Below are 16,050 nucleotides of genomic sequence, written 5' to 3'. Positions count from 1 at the left end.
TGTATGACTTCTTTCTGTGCTCACCCCAGTCCAACGCCGGAACCTCCACATCATGTCTAATATCATACAGTTTAGTCAGGGATATTGAGGCGTAATGGATACAGTGTCAGTCATTGCTGAATATTAGGATTATTCCTGTATCTGTATCTCTGGAATATTATATCAATGCGGAACATTCCACAATTCATTGTGATCAGAAGCGGTACATAATGTTTCAATAACTCCATGAATATAATCATGCTGCACAGTCTTGCTTTTGCGATCCCTCAGCACTCAATCCTGAAAAACCGAGTTCAAATTGGAAAGCCTGTTAATTAAAGGAAACTTCTCCCCGTCGGGGAATTGAACCCCGGTCTCCCGCGTGACAGGCGGGGATACTAACCACTATACTAACGAGGAACAGCTGGTCAACAGCCAATACTGATCATCCAACAATCCAATTTCGGCCACTGAACCAAATCTGTTGAATTCTGTTAATGGCCGTCGTACATCCCAGATGAGAATTGGAACACAGTCAGTTCACTGAGAGGAGGTTTCCTGTAATCCGCCCAGTCTCACTCCGAGATATCTGAAGGAAACCCGCAGCCCCTCCAATCTCCGTTTGTGGTTAATTCCTGAATGGAGTGGACCACTCCTTCATTTTCAGATGATTATGTTTAGATCTGAAGTAAACAACGATTTTTCAACATTCGAGAGAATTGTTTGAGTCCTTAACCCGCAGCAATGTTTAATACCTCGTGTTTGACCACCTCAGCGCTGGACTTCTTCATTTATTTTTCGACATGTTTCCCAGTATTGAGTCAGTTTTCTATGTGGACACCAGCCGCACGTGTGTGAAGTGGACCTGTTAACAGGAATTGAATTTGAATCTATCAGACAAAATCCAAGTTTTGTTCAGTTGACATCTCTCAGTTCAACTGAATATCCAAATTTCAATGAGTATTCGAAACCACTCCCTGCTGGTCTCTTGGTGAGGATTCGGTGCTTTCCCGCTGCGGACTGGGTTCAATTTCGGTCAAGACATTTTATTAAACAGCTAACCAGTTTGATGCTATCTGTCATGGAAGGAGAATTCTGTTCACGCTGTGTATGGGCCCTGCACCTAAATGCAAATGTGTCAAGCGACAGGTCACCGTCACTGTATCAGGCGAAACTACTAAGTTGAACAAAATGGAAACACCTAACTTCTTGTCCTCAGGTCAGAGCCAGGGTGACGATGAAACGCGGAATCACCTGCATTACCAAAATAAACATTCAATCAAATACACGTCAACTGCCTGGAAGGCAGCTCTGCTCACCATTATACCACATCACTGACAAAAGCTAGGGTGAAGTTAGGCATATGTCTCAAGCTTTTGACAAAGGAGCAACAAGACATAAGGTATTTTACAAGAACATTATCAAAAAGCGCAGAAGTAGGCCATTCGGCCCACTGAGTCTGCACCCACCCTCTGAAAGAACATGCTACCTGGGCTCACTCCACGCAACCTCCCCGGACCTGCACATCTTTGGACTGTGGGAGGAATGCCCCGCAGACACGGTGAGAAAGTGCACACTGTACACAGGCACCTCAAGCCGGAATGAAACGCGGCCTCTCGCGCTGTGAGGCAGTGGTGCTAACCACTGCGCCACCGTGACGCTTCTATTGTGGGCAATGAAATAAAGTTGACGCTGAGCCACAGAAGGAGCTATTAGGTCAGCTGCCAAAAGCTTGGCCAAAGAGGTAGATTTTAAGGATCATCTTAAAGAGGAGAGCGAGCGAGATAAGTGGGAGGCTTAGGAAAGGAGTCCAGAACGTTAGACTACAGATTAAAATCGGGTTATACAGAATGTCAAAAGAGCAGAAATCTGGAAGATTTGTTGGGCTGGAGAAGGTTTCAGAGAAAGGGAAGGACGACGTCATGGAAGGATTTGGACGTAAGGATGGGGATTTTAAAACATGCATTTTCGGGACAGGAGCCAGTGTCGATCAGCAAACACGGGGCTGATTGGTGAACTGGACTTGGTTCAGGTGAAGTTCCAGGCCGCAGGAGTCTGGATGAGCACAGCTATATTTAGGGTGCAAGATGGGAGGCCGGCCAGAGGAACACTGGAATGATCAAGTCCAGAATGAACAAAGGCATGGATGAGTCTTTCAACTGCAGGTGAGCTGAGGCATGGCCGGAGTTGGACAATGTTTAGAATGTGGAAATACAATGTATTCAACTGATAACATTCTGTCAGTCCGTCTAATATCACAGTAAGAAGTCTCACAACACCAGGTTAAAGTCCAACAGGTTTGTTTCAAACACTCGCTTTCGGAGCGCTGCTCCTTCCTCAGGTGAATGAAGAGGTTTGTTCCAGAAACACATATATAGACAAAGTCAAAGATGCAAGACGATACTTTGAATGCGAGCATTTGCAGGTAATTAAGTCTGGTGTTAAGAAGTTGTATGACTTCTTTCTGTGCTCACCCCAGTCCAACGCCGGAACCTCCACATCATGTCTAATATCATACAGGGATATTGGGGCATAATGGGTACAGTGTCAGTCATTGCTTCACATTAAGATCATTACTGTATCTGTATCTCTGGAATATTATATCAGTGCAAAACATTCCACAATTCACTCTGATCAGAAGCGGAACATAATGTTTTAATAACTCCGAGAATATAAGCATGCTGCACAGACTTCCTTTTGCGATGCCTCAGCACTCAATCCTGAAAATCCGAGTTCAAATTGGAAAGCCTGTTAATAAAAGGAAACTTCTCTTCGTTGGGGAATTGAACCCCGGTCTTTCTCGTGACAGGCAGGGACACTAGCCACTATACCAACGAGGAACAGCTGCTAAGTAGCCAACACTGATCATTGAAAATACATTTTCCGCCATTCAACAAAATATGTTGAGTTATGTTAATGACCATCATACATCCCAGGTGAGAATTGGAACTCAGTCAGTTCACTGAGAGGAATATTCTTACGATCCGTCCAGTCTCATTCCGAGATAACTGAAGTAAACCCGCAGCCCCTCCAATCTCACAGTTTGTGACTAATTCCTGAATGGATTGTAGCAGTCCTTCATTTTCAGATGGTTGTGTTTAGATCTGAAGTAAAACTCGATTTTTCCGCCAATTTCACCAATTAAGACTTGAATTGTTAGAGATGACTTCATATAATTAAATACAGTTTACGGAATTGGAAATCGAATTCGAATTAGATATTTGTAAATAAAACATTTATTTATTTACTTTATCTAAACTCACCATAAACCCGGACAGCTCTCGGGAATCTCCGATCAATCTATTTTACCCTTGTTGTATTTGCTGTTACAGAGACATGAAAAGTTCACTCTGTTTCTCTTAGATGCCTCTCACACTTACCTCTCAGAGGGAAGATGTGGAAATGCCGGCATTGGACTGGGATGTGCACAGTAAGCACTCTTACAACATCAGGTAAAAGTCCAACAGGTTTGTTTGGAATCATTAGCTTTTGGAGCTCCTTCCGCAGGTGAATGAAGAGGTGGGTTCCAGAAACATATATATATCGACAAAATCAAAGATGCAAGATGATACTTTGAATGCAAGTCTTTGTAGGTAATTAAGTCTTTACAGGTCCAGATGGAGCAACTGGAGAGAGGGATAATCGCAGGTTAAAGAGGCGTGATTTGTCTCAAGCCACGACAGTTTCACAGAGACATGGCTCACTGGACTGTTGACAAAGCTGTCAGATTCTCAATACACCGGATGGACTGCATGGCGACGCGAAGGGTGGAGGATTTTGCCTGGAACTTCACCTGAACCAAGTCTAGTTCACCAATCAATTCCTACTGGTGTTTGTACATGACGACCCTGGCGAACTACTGCTCCTCAGACCTGGAATACCTGCTGTGAAGTGCCGCCCATGCTACCTTCCACGGGAGCTCACTTCTGATATCATAGCGATCTACATCCTACCCCAGGCGGAAGTGCGAGATTGACTCTGTTAGAATTGTTCTCGCTCTAGGTCAGAAGAATGAGGTGGGATCTCATGGAAACTTATAAAATTCTAACAGGGCTAGACAGGGTAGATACAGGAAGGATGTTCCCGATGGTGGGTATGTCCAGAATCAGGGATCACAGTCTGAGGATACAGGGCAAATCATTTCGGACAGAGATGAGGAGACATTTCTTCACCCAAAGAGAGGTGAGCCTGTGGAATTCATTACCAGAGGAAGTAGTTGATGCTAAAACATTGAATATAATGAAGAGGCGGTTAGATATTGCATTTGGGTGAATGGGATCAAAGGTTATGGGGAGAAAGCAGGATTAGGCTATTGCATTGGATGATCAGCCATGATCGTGATAAATGATGGAGCATGCTCGAAGGGCCAAAATGCCTCCTCCTGCTCCTGTGTAACTATGAAGAAGGTACATGATGAATTGTACTTCTTTTAAAAATTCATTCATGGGATGTGAGAGTTATTGGCCATCGCGTGCATTTTATGGTCAACCACATTGCTGTGGGTCTGGAGTCACATGGAGGCCAGACCAGTAATGACAACAGATTTCCATTTCATGGTCATCTTTGGAGTTTTAGTTCCAGAATGTTTCACTGAATTCAAATTTCACCATCTACCATGGCGGTATTTGAACCTGGGTCCCCAGAGCATGACTTCAGGTTCTGGGGTACTCATAAAGCAACAGCACCACAATGCCACTGCCTCCCCACATCGTGAAAATATCAGTGAAACAGAATACCCAGAGGCCTTGTTCATCATGGCCGGGTTCTTCAACCAGACCAACCTCAAGAACGTACTGCCAAAATTCCACCAACATATTACTTGTCCCACCAGGGGTGCCAACATCCTTGACCACTGCTGCAAAATCATCAAGGACACCTACCGATCAATCCCCTGACCAGACTTCGAAAAATCGGCCCATAAGGCTCTGCACCTTATCCCTTCATTCAACAGAAACGTAAGGGAAGATTCCGGCTAAGAAAGTCATACACTGATGGTCTTAGGCAACAGAAATCTGATATATGACTGTTTGGAGTCATTGGATTAGTCCATATTGAAAAACTCTGCAGCAAACCTAAACGAGTATGCCTACAGTGTCACAAACTTCATCAGCAAGTGTGCCGAAGATTGCATGCCAAACAAGGTAGTACGTACATTCCCCAACTGGAAATCACAGTTTAATCAGGAGATTCACTCTCGACTGAAGGCCAGGTCTCAGGCATTCAAGACAGGCGACCTGACCTATACAACAAATCTAGATGCGACCTCCACAAAGCCATCAGGGATGCCAAGAGACAATACCAAAGTACGCCAGAGTCACAGACTAACGACACGGCCACTCGTAGGCCGTGGCAAGGCTTAAACAACATAACGGGCTACAAAGCAAAGCTGAATAGAATCTTCAGCAGCAGCGTACCCCTCCCAAATTAACTCAATGCATTCTGCAGCTTCGTTCGAGCAGGAAACCAAAAAAATTGTTGTCGACTTCCCCAGCAGTCTCGGACACACCCATACCTACCTAGAGCATCTCGACAACAAGGACTCCTATGTCAAACTCTTGTTCATTGACTAAAGCTCTGCTTTCGACACAATAATCCCAGCCAAGCTCATAACAAAACTTCAAAACCTCGGACCTCACTCCTCCCTCTGCAACTGGGTCCTTGGCTTCCTGACTCATAGACCACAAACAGTAAAGGTAAACAACAATACCTCTTCAATGATAGTCCTCAATACCGGGGCGCTGCAAGGCTGCCTACTTAGCTCCTTCCTATATACCCTATACACACCAGACTGTGTGGCAGAATGTGGCTCCAACTCCATCCACATGTTTGCTGATGACACGACCATAGTGAGTCAGAGTACCGGAGGGAGATAGAGAACTTAATAACGACAATGTTCTCTCCTTCCATGTCAGCAAAACTAAGGGGATGGTCATTGACATCAGGAAGTGAAGGATCGTACATATATCTATCTGCATCAATGGTGCCGATGTGGATATGCTTAACAGCTTCCAATTCCTAAGTGTACAAGTCACCAACAATCCGTCCTGGTCCATCCACATCGATGCTAAGACCAAGAAAGCCTTTCCTCCTCAGAAAATTCGGGATGCCCGGATTGACTCTCACAAATTTTTACGACAGAGAATCGTGGCCACAGCCCATTCCTCGTGATACCACACCCCATCCATTGACTCTGTCTACATCTCCTGCTGAACTGATCTCTCCATGCATCATCTCTACTGAGTAGTACTGCGCTCCATATGTTTCACCGGATGACAATGACTATGTATTTGCATTGTGTATTTATGTATGTCCTATGCTTTTACATGTATGGTACGATCTTTCCGTTCACAGAACAATAATTTTCACTGTGCCTCGGTACACGTGACAATAATTTGAATCGAAGTCCAAACCTGAATTGTGGACTCAACAACAGGCAGATCAGAATTCAATTCCTCTCTCCAAAGATTCTCCACCTACTGCCTCGCTAATGCTTTCAAATGTCTTTCTGCCTTATTTGGCTCCACCCACTAATCACCTCACTCCGCAAACCGAAAAGCAAATGACCTCTGCAGAGTGCAAAACACATTAACTCCCCAGGGACTACCCCAGTCAAATCACAATCCATTAGCCTCGAATAAAACACACATTCCATTGCCTATTTCACCTTCTGGCTGGTAAAAATACCCAGCCCCTATTGCAGTCAAAGACATTTCAAACCATGATACTAACCCTTAAATTGCACCATACTTAGACTCCAATATTGCTAACGTCTTCCAGTCGTCACAGTGGTCTACGTTTAACAATCTCTAATAGTACAAGAGAGTGATGAATTCATTCTGGACCATTCAATCTCCGGTGTATGTGAAAGAAACGTTCAGTGACTCCCTGCCTCATTGCTTATTGCGTCCAATGCCTTAGTTACAGAAACGGCAACGGGCAGAGGATCATATCAACAGAGGTAGACCGTGTGGATCTTCAAACCTGCTCACTGCCTTCAATGTGACGGAGTGTGGGATTCAAATGTCTGATTGAAGAAATGGTTTCTCATTATTCTAAGCTGCAGAAAGTATAGACTCATTTTACTCAATGTGTCCTCTGAACCCTGGAATAAAACTCGGGATCAGGCCGATATTTTAACATTTAACGCAATCTCAATAAGAGGTATTGCTCCGCAAGATAAAGACTCCAAAACGGCACGTGTTCATTTATTTCCAATCCCTTGGAACAAAGGTTGTCGAGGAGAGTCAGGGAAGGTGCGGGGGAAGTGCAGGGGAGATGTCAATCAATGGATCACCGAGGTTTTGCAATTTTAACAATTTAGGGAGGGGGAGATGTCAATCAATGGATCACCGGGGCTTTGCAATCTTAACAATTTTTTGGGAATGCAAAATCAGCATTATTGTCCAATATAAACAGATCTGGTCAAAGCACAAAATTCTTAAAGCAGAAATTTCAATTAAAACCAAATTGTTCAGTAAAGGGCAGAAGCAGCAAATACACCAATCTGAAGTAAACACAGAAATATCTGAACTGCCATAAGCACAATGTCTTCCTGGCACTATCAGAGGCTGATGTTTCTCCCGATTTTCGGTATGAAATGAACAGTTTGAACAAAGAACAAAGAACAAAGAAATGTACAGCACAGGAACAGGCCCTTCGGCCCTCCAAGCCCGTGGCGACCATGCTGCCCGTCTAAACTAAAATCTTCCACACTTCCTGGGTCCGCATCCCTCTATTCCCATCCTATTCATGTGTTTGTCAAGATGCCCCTTAAATGTCACTATCGTCCCTGCTTCCACCACCTCCTCGGGTAGCGAGTTCCAGGCACCCACTACCCTCGGTGTAAAAATACTTGCCTCGTACTTCTCCTCTAAACCTTGCCCCTCTCACCTTAAACCTATGCCCCCTAGTAATTGACCCCTCTAACCCAGGGAAAAGCCTCTGACTATCCACTCTGTCTATGCCCCTCATAATTTTGTAGACCTCTATCAGGTCGCCCCTCAACCTCCTTCATTCCAGTGAGAACAAACCAAGTTTATTTAACCGCTCCTCATAGCTAATGATCTCCATACCAGGCAACATTCTGGTAAATCTCTTCTGCACCCTCTCTAAAGCCTCCACGTCCTTCTGGTAGTGTGGCGACGAGAATTGAACACTTTACTCCAAGTGTGGCCTAACTAAGGTTCTATACAGCTGCAACATGACTTGCCAATTCTTATACTCAATGCCCCGGCCAATGAAGGCAAGCATGCCGTATGCCTTCTTGGCTGTGGTGTTTTTGACACAGATGGTGTAATGGAGCACTAAATCAGGCAGTGGGATTGTGTTGTTGCACAACATTTGAGAGAATTGTTTAAGTCCTTAACCGCAGCAATGGGAAACACCTCGGGCGAGATTCTCTGACCCTGAGGCTAAGTGTTGACGCCGTCGTAAACGCCACCACTTTTCTCGACGGCGTCAACTTGCCCTCAGGAGCAGCGATTTTGACCCGTACAGTGGGCTAGCATGGCACTGGAGCAACCCACGCCACTCCAGATGCCGATCCTGGCGTCAGATGGGCGCCAGTGGTCTGCGCATATGGAGTGGCTCCCCTCTCCGCACCCGCCCTGACGCAACATGGTGTAGGGCGACAGGGGCCAGCGCGGAACAAAAGAGACCCCCCAGCCCGAGAGGCCGGCTTGCCGATCGGTAGGCCCCGACCGCGGGCCAGGCCACAGCGGAGGCCCGCCCTGCGGTGGGACCCCCTTTCCCCCACCAGGCCATCCCCCGATGCATGCACGTCGAGGGCACGCCGGGTAAGACCACATGTGGATGGCGTGGCCGCTCGGCCCATCCCGGATGGAGAATCGCAGGGGGCGGGGGTACCGTAGAGCGGCCCCCAACCGGCGCTGCGCCGAACGCGCCGGCGCCAATGGCCATTCTCCGGCCCGGCCTGGGCTGAGAGTGTCCCACCTCTCGTGTTTCACCACCTCAATGCCAGAATTTCTCATTTATTTTTTGTGTATGTTTACCAGTATGGAGTCAGTTTTCCGTGTGGAGACCAGCTGCATGTGTGTAAAGTGGATCTGATAACAGGAGACTCAGGAATTGAATTTAAATCTATAAGACAAAGTCAAAGGTTTGTTCAGTTGACATGCTGTCAGTTCAACTGAATTTCCAAGTTTCAATAAATCTTCGAAACCGCTCGCTGCGGTCCAGTGGTTAGCATTCGGTGATTTCACCGCTGCCGCCCGGGTTCAATTTCGATCAAGACATTTTATCAAACAGCTAACCGGTTGGATCCTACCTGTCGGGGAAGGAGAATTCTGTTCACGCTGTGTATGGGCCCTGCACCTGCGAAAGCAAATGTGTCAAGAGTCAGGTCACCCATCAGTGTCTCAGGCGAAACTAATAAGTTGAACAAAACAGAAACACCTAACTTCTTGTTCTCAGGTCAAAGCCAGGGTGACAATACAACGCGGAATCATCTGGATTACCATCAAAAACATTCGCTGCGAATCAAATACACGTCAACTTCCTGGAACGCAGCTCTGCTCACCATTATACCACATCACTGACAAACGCTAGGTGAATTTAGGAATATGTCTCAGGCTTTTGACAAAGGAGCAACAAGACATAATGTATTTTACAATAACATTATCATAAAGCGCAGCAGGGGGCCATAAGGCCCACCGAGTCTGCACCAACCCTCTGAAAGAACATGCTACCAGGGCTCACGCCACGCAACTTCCCGGACCTGCACATCTTTGGACTGTGGGAGGAATTCCACGCAGAAAGTGCAAACTGTACACAGGCACTTCAAGCCGGAATGAAACGCGGTCCCTTGCGCTGTGAGGCACTGCGCCACCGTGACGCTCCTCATTGTGGCCAATGAAATAAAGTTGACGCTGAGCCACAGAAGGAGATATTAGGTCAGCTGCCAAAAGCTTGGCCAAAGAGGTAGATTTTGAGGATCTTCTTAAAGAGGAGAGCAAGCGAGATAAGTGGAGAGGTTTAGGAAAGGAGTCCAGAACGTTGGACCATAGATTAAAATCGGGAATGTACAGAATATCAAAAGAGCAGAAATCTGGAAGATTTGTTGGGCTGGAGAGGGATTCAGAGAAAGGGAAGGACGACGTCATGGAAGGATTTGGACGTGAGGATGGGGATTTTAAAACATGCATTTTCGGGACAGGAGCCAGTGTAGATCAGCAAACACGGGGCTAATTGGTGAACTGGACTTGGTTCAGGTGAAGTTCCAGGCCGGAGGAGTCTGGATGAGCACAGCTATATTTAGGGTGGAAGATGGGAGGCCGGCCAGAGGAACACTGGAATGGTCAAGTCCAGAATGAACAAAGGCATGGATGAGTCTTTCAACTGCAGGTGAGCTGAGGCATGGTCGGAGTTGGACAATTTTTAGAATGTGGAAATACAATGTATTCAACTGATAACATTCTGTCAGTCCGTCTAATATCACAGTAAGAAGTCTCACAACACCAGGTTAAAGTCCAACAGGTTTGTTTCAAATACTAGCTTTCAGAGCGCTGCTCCTTCCTCAGGTGGATGAAGAGGTGTGTTCCAGAAACACATATATAGACAAAGTCAAAGATGCTAGACGATACTTTGAATGCGAGCATTTGCAGGTAATTAAGTCTGGTGTTAAGAAGTTGTAAGACTTCTTACTGTGCTCACCCCAGTCCAACGCCGGAATCCCCACATCATGTCTAATATCATACAGTTTAGTCAGGGATATTGGGGCGTAATGGATACAGTGTCAGTCATTGCTGAATATTAGGATTATTCCTGTATCTGTATCTCTGGAATATTATATCAGTGCGGAACATTCCACAATTCATTGTGATCAGAAGCGGTACATAATGTTTCAATAACGCCATGAATATAATCATGCTGCACAGACTTGCTTTTGCGATCCCTCAGCACTCAATCCTGAAAAACCGAGTTCAAATTGGAAAGCCTGTTAATAAAAGGAAACTTCTCCCCCTCGGGGAATGGAACCCCGGTCTCCCACGTGACAGGCGGGGATACTAACCACTACACTCACGAGGAACACCTGGTTAGTTGTCGACACTGATCATCCAACAATCCAATTTCCGCCACTCAACAAAATCTGTTGAATTATGTTAATGACCGTCCTACATCCCAGATGAGAATTGGAACACAGTCAGTTCACTGAGAGGAGGTTTCCTGTAATCCGCCCAGTCTCACTCCGAGATATCTGAAGGAAACCCGCAGCCCCTCCAATCTCCGTTTGTGGTTAATTCCTGAATGGATTGGACCACTCCTTCATTTTCAGATGATTATGTTTCGATCTGAAGTAAACAACGATTTTTCAACATTCGAGAGAATTGTTTGAGTCCTTAACCCGCAGCAATGTTTAATACCTCGTGTTTGACCACCTCAGTGCTGGACTTTTTAATTTATTTTTCGTACATGTTTCCCAGTATTGAGTCAGTTTTCTATGTGGACACCAGCTGCACGTGTGTGAAGTGGACCTGTTAACAGGAATTGAATTTGAATCTATCAGACAAAATCCAAGTTTTGTTCAGTTGACATCTCAGTTCAACTGCATATCCAAATTTCAATGAGTATTCGAAACCACTCCCTGCTGGTCTATTGGTGAGGATTCGGTGCTTTCCCGCTGCGGACTGGGTTCAATTTCGGTCAAGACATTTTATTAAACAGCTAACCAGTTCGATGCTATCTGTCGGGGAAGGAGAATTCTGTTCACGCTGTGTATGGGCCCTGCACCTACGAAAGCAAATGTGTCAAGCGACAGGTCACCGTCAGTGTCTCAGGCGAAACTACTAAGTTGAACAAAATGGAAACACCTAACTTCTTGTCCTCAGGTCAGAGCCAGGGAGACGATGAAACGCGGAATCACCTGCATTACCAAAAGAAACATTCAATCAAATACACGTCAACTGCCTGGAAGCAGCTCTGCTCACCATTATACCACATCACTGACAAAAGCTAGGGTGAAGTTAGGCATATGTCTCAAGCTTTTGACAAAGGAGCAACAAGACATAAGGTATTTTACAAGAACATTATCATAAAGCGCAGAAGTAGGCCATTCGGCCCACTGAGTCTGCACCCACCCTCTGAAAGAACATGCTACCTGGGCTCACTCCACGCAACCTCCCCGGACCTGCACATCTTTGGACTGTGGGAGGAATGCCCCGCAGACACGGTGAGAAAGTGCACACTGTACACAGGCACCTCAAGCCGGAATGAAACGCGGCCCCTCGTGCTGTGAGGCAGTGGTGCTAACCACTGCGCCACCGTGACGCTTCTATTGTGGGCAATGAAATAAAGTTGACGCTGAGCCACAGAAGAAGCTATTAGGTCAGCAGACAAAAGCTTGGTCAAAGAGGTAGATGTTAAGGATCATCTTAAAGAGGACAGCGAGCGAGATAAGTGCAGAGGTTTAGGAAAGGAGTCCAGGACGTTGGACCATCGATTAAAATCGGGAATGTACAGAATATCAAAAGAGCAGAAATCTGGAAGATTTGTTGGGCTGGAGAGTGTTTCAGAGAAAGGGAAGGACGATGTCATGGAAGGATTTGGACGTAAGGTTGGGGATTTTAAAACATGCATTTTCGGGACAGGAGCCAGTGTCGATCAGCAAACACGGGGCTGATTGGTGAACTGGATTTGGTTCAGGTGAAGTTCCAGGCCGCAGGAGTCTGGATGAGCACAGCTATATTTAGGGTGCAAGATGGGAGGCTGGCCAGAGGAACACTGGAATGGTCAAGTCCAGAATGAACAAAGGCATGGATGAGTCTTTCAACTGCAGGTGAGGTGAGGCATGGCCGGAGTTGGACAATGTTTAGAATGTGGAAATACAATGTATTCAACTGATAACATTCTGTCAGTCCGTCTAATATCACAGTAAGAAGTCTCACAACACCAGGTTAAAGTCCAACAGGTTTGTTTCAAACACTCGCTTTCGGAGCACTGCTCCTTCCTCAGGTGAATGAAGAGGTGTTTTCCAGAAACACATATATAAACAAAGTAAAAGATGCAAGACGATACTTTGAATGCGAGCATTTGCAGGTAATTAAGTCTGGTGTTAAGAAGTTGTAAGACTTCTTACTGTGCTCACCCCAGTCCAACGCCGGCACCTCCACATCATGTCTAATATCATACAGGGATATTGGGGCATAATGGGTACAGTGTCAGTCATTGCTTCACATTAAGATCATTATTGTATCTGTATCTCTGGAATATTATATCAGTACAAAACATTCCACAATTCACTCTGATCAGAAGTGGAACATAATGTTTTAATAACTCCGAGAATATAATCATGCTGCACGGACTTCCTTTTGCGATGCCTCAGCACTCAATCCTGAATATCCGAGTTCAAATTGGAAAGCCTGTTAATAAAAGGAAACTTCTCTTCGTTCGGGAATTGAACCCCGGTCTTCCTCGTGACAGGCAGGGACACTAGCCACTATATCAACGAGGAACAGCTGCTAAGTAGCCAACACTGATCATTGAAAATACATTTTCCGCCATTCAACAAAATATGTTGAGTTATGTTAATGACCATCATACATCCCAGGTGAGAATTGGAACACAGTCAGTTCACTGAGAGGAATATTCTTACGATCCGTCCAGTCTCATTCCGAGATAACTGAAGTAAACCCGCAGCCCCTCCAATCTCACAGTTTGTGACTAATTCCTGAATGGATTGTAGCAGTCCTTCATTTTCAGATGATTGTGTTTAGATCTGAAGTAAAACTCGATTTTTCCGCCAATTTCACCAATTAAGACTTGAATTGTTAGAGATGACTTCATATAATTAAATACAGTTTACGGAATTGGAAATCGAATTTGAATTAGATATTTGTAAATAAAACATTTATTTACTTACTTTATCTAAACTCACCATAAACCCGGACAGCTCTCGGGAATCTCCGATCAATCTATTTTACCCTTGTTGTATTTGCTGTTACAGAGACATGAAAAGTTCACTCTGTTTCTCTTAGATGTCTCTCACACTTACGTCTCAGAGGGAAGATGTGGAAATGCCGGCATTGGACTGGGATGAGCACAGTAAGCACTCTTACAACATCAGGTAAAAGTCCAACAGGTTTGTTTTGAATCATTAGCTTTTGGAGCTCCTTCCGCAGGTGAATGAAGAGGTGGGTTCCAGAAACATATATATATCGACAAAATCAAAGATGCAAGATGATACTTTGAATACAAGTCTTTGTAGGTAATTAAGTCTTTACAGGTCCAGATGGAGCAACTGGAGAGAGGGATAATCACAGGTTAAAGAGGCGTGATTTGTCTCAAGCCACGACAGTTTCACAGAGACATGGCTCACTGGACTGCGCCACACAAGCTGTCAGATTCTCAATACACCGGATGGACTGCATGGCGACGCGAAGGGTGGATGATTTTGCCTGGAACTTCACCTGAACCAAGTCTAGTTCACCAATCAATTCCTACTGGTGTTTGTACATGGCGACCCTGGCGAACTACTGCTCCTCAGACCTGGAATACCTGCTGTGAAGTGCCGCCCATGCTACCTTCCACGGGAGCTCACTTCTGATATCATAGCGATCTACATCCTACCCCAGGCGGAAGTGCGAGATTGACTCTGTTAGAATTGTTCTCGCTCTAGGTCAGAAGAATGAGGTGGGATCTCATGGAAACTTATAAAATTCTAACAGGGCTAGACAGGGTAGATACAGGAAGGATGTTCCCGATGGTGGGTATGTGCAGAATCAGGGATCACAGTCTGAGGATACAGGGCAAATCATTTCGGACAGAGATGAGGAGACATTTCTTCACCCAAAGAGAGGTGAGCCTGTGGAATTCATTACCAGAGGAAGTAGTTGATGCTAAAACATTGAATATAATGAAGAGGCGGTTAGATATTGCATTTGGGTGAATGGGATCAAAGGTTATGGGGAGAAAGCAGGATTAGGCTATTGCATTGGATGATCAGCCATGATCGTGATAAATGATGGAGCATGCTCGAAGGGCCAAAATGCCTCCTCCTGCTCCTGTGTAACTATGAAGAAGGTACATGATGAATTGTACTTCTTTTAAAAATTCATTCATGGGATGTGAGAGTTATTGGCCATCGTGTGCATTTAATGGTCAACCACATTGCTGTGGGTCTGGAGTCACATGGAGGCCAGACCAGTAATGACAACAGATTTCCATTTCATGGTCATCTTTGGAGTTTTAGTTCCAGAATGTTTCACTGAATTCAAATTTCACCATCTACCATGGTGGTATTTGAACCTGGGTCCCCAGAGCATGACTCCAGGTTCTGGGGTACTCATAAAGCAACAGCACCACAATGCCACTGCCTCCCCACATCGTGAAAATATCAGTGAAACAGAATACCCAGAGGCCTTGTTCATCATGGCCGGGGTCTTCAACCAGACCAACCTCAAGAACGTACTGCCAAAATTCCACCAACATATTACTTGTCCCACCAGGGGTGCCAACATCCTTGACCACTGCTGCAAAATCATCAAGGACACCTACCGATCAATCCCCTGACCAGACTTCGAAAAATCGGCCCACAAGGCTCTGCACCTTATCCCTTCATTCAACAGAAACGTAAGGGAAGATTCCGGCTAAGAAAGTCATACACTGATGGTCTTAGGCAACAGAAATCTGATATATGACTGTTTGGAGTCACTGGATTAGTCCATATTGAAAAACTCAGCAGCAAACCTAAACGAGTATGCCTACAGTGTCACAAACTTCATCAGCAAGTGTGCCGAAGATTGCATGCCAAACAAGGTAGTACGTACATTCCCCAACTGGAAATCACAGTTTAATCAGGAGATTCACTCTCGACTGAAGGCCAGGTCTGAGGCATTCAAGACAGGCGACCTGACCTATACAAGAAATCTAGATGCGACCTCCACAAAGCCATCAGGGATGCCAAGAGACAATACCAAAGTAAGCCAGAGTCACAGACTAACGACACGGCCACTCGTAGGCCGTGGCAAGGCTTAAACAACATAACGGGCTACAAAGCAAAGATGAATAGAATCTTCAGCAGCAGCGTACCCCTCCCCAATTAACTCAATGCATTCT

The 16,050-nt window shown here is 45.4% G+C and overlaps 1 non-coding gene across 1 annotated transcript; it reads right to left on the bottom strand.

The window, feature by feature from the left end:
• Positions 1 to 327: 327 nt before the first annotated feature.
• trnad-guc (transfer RNA aspartic acid (anticodon GUC)) lies at positions 328 to 399 on the bottom strand. The gene has a single exon. It is a non-coding gene; the product is annotated as a tRNA-Asp (tRNA).
• Between the last annotated feature and the right edge of the window lie 15,651 nt (positions 400 to 16,050).

Source organism: Scyliorhinus torazame, chromosome 4 (assembly GCF_047496885.1).
Source record: "Scyliorhinus torazame isolate Kashiwa2021f chromosome 4, sScyTor2.1, whole genome shotgun sequence".
NCBI classification, from domain to species: domain Eukaryota; kingdom Metazoa; phylum Chordata; class Chondrichthyes; order Carcharhiniformes; family Scyliorhinidae; genus Scyliorhinus; species Scyliorhinus torazame.
This window is presented reverse-complemented; position numbering and strand designations above follow the sequence as displayed.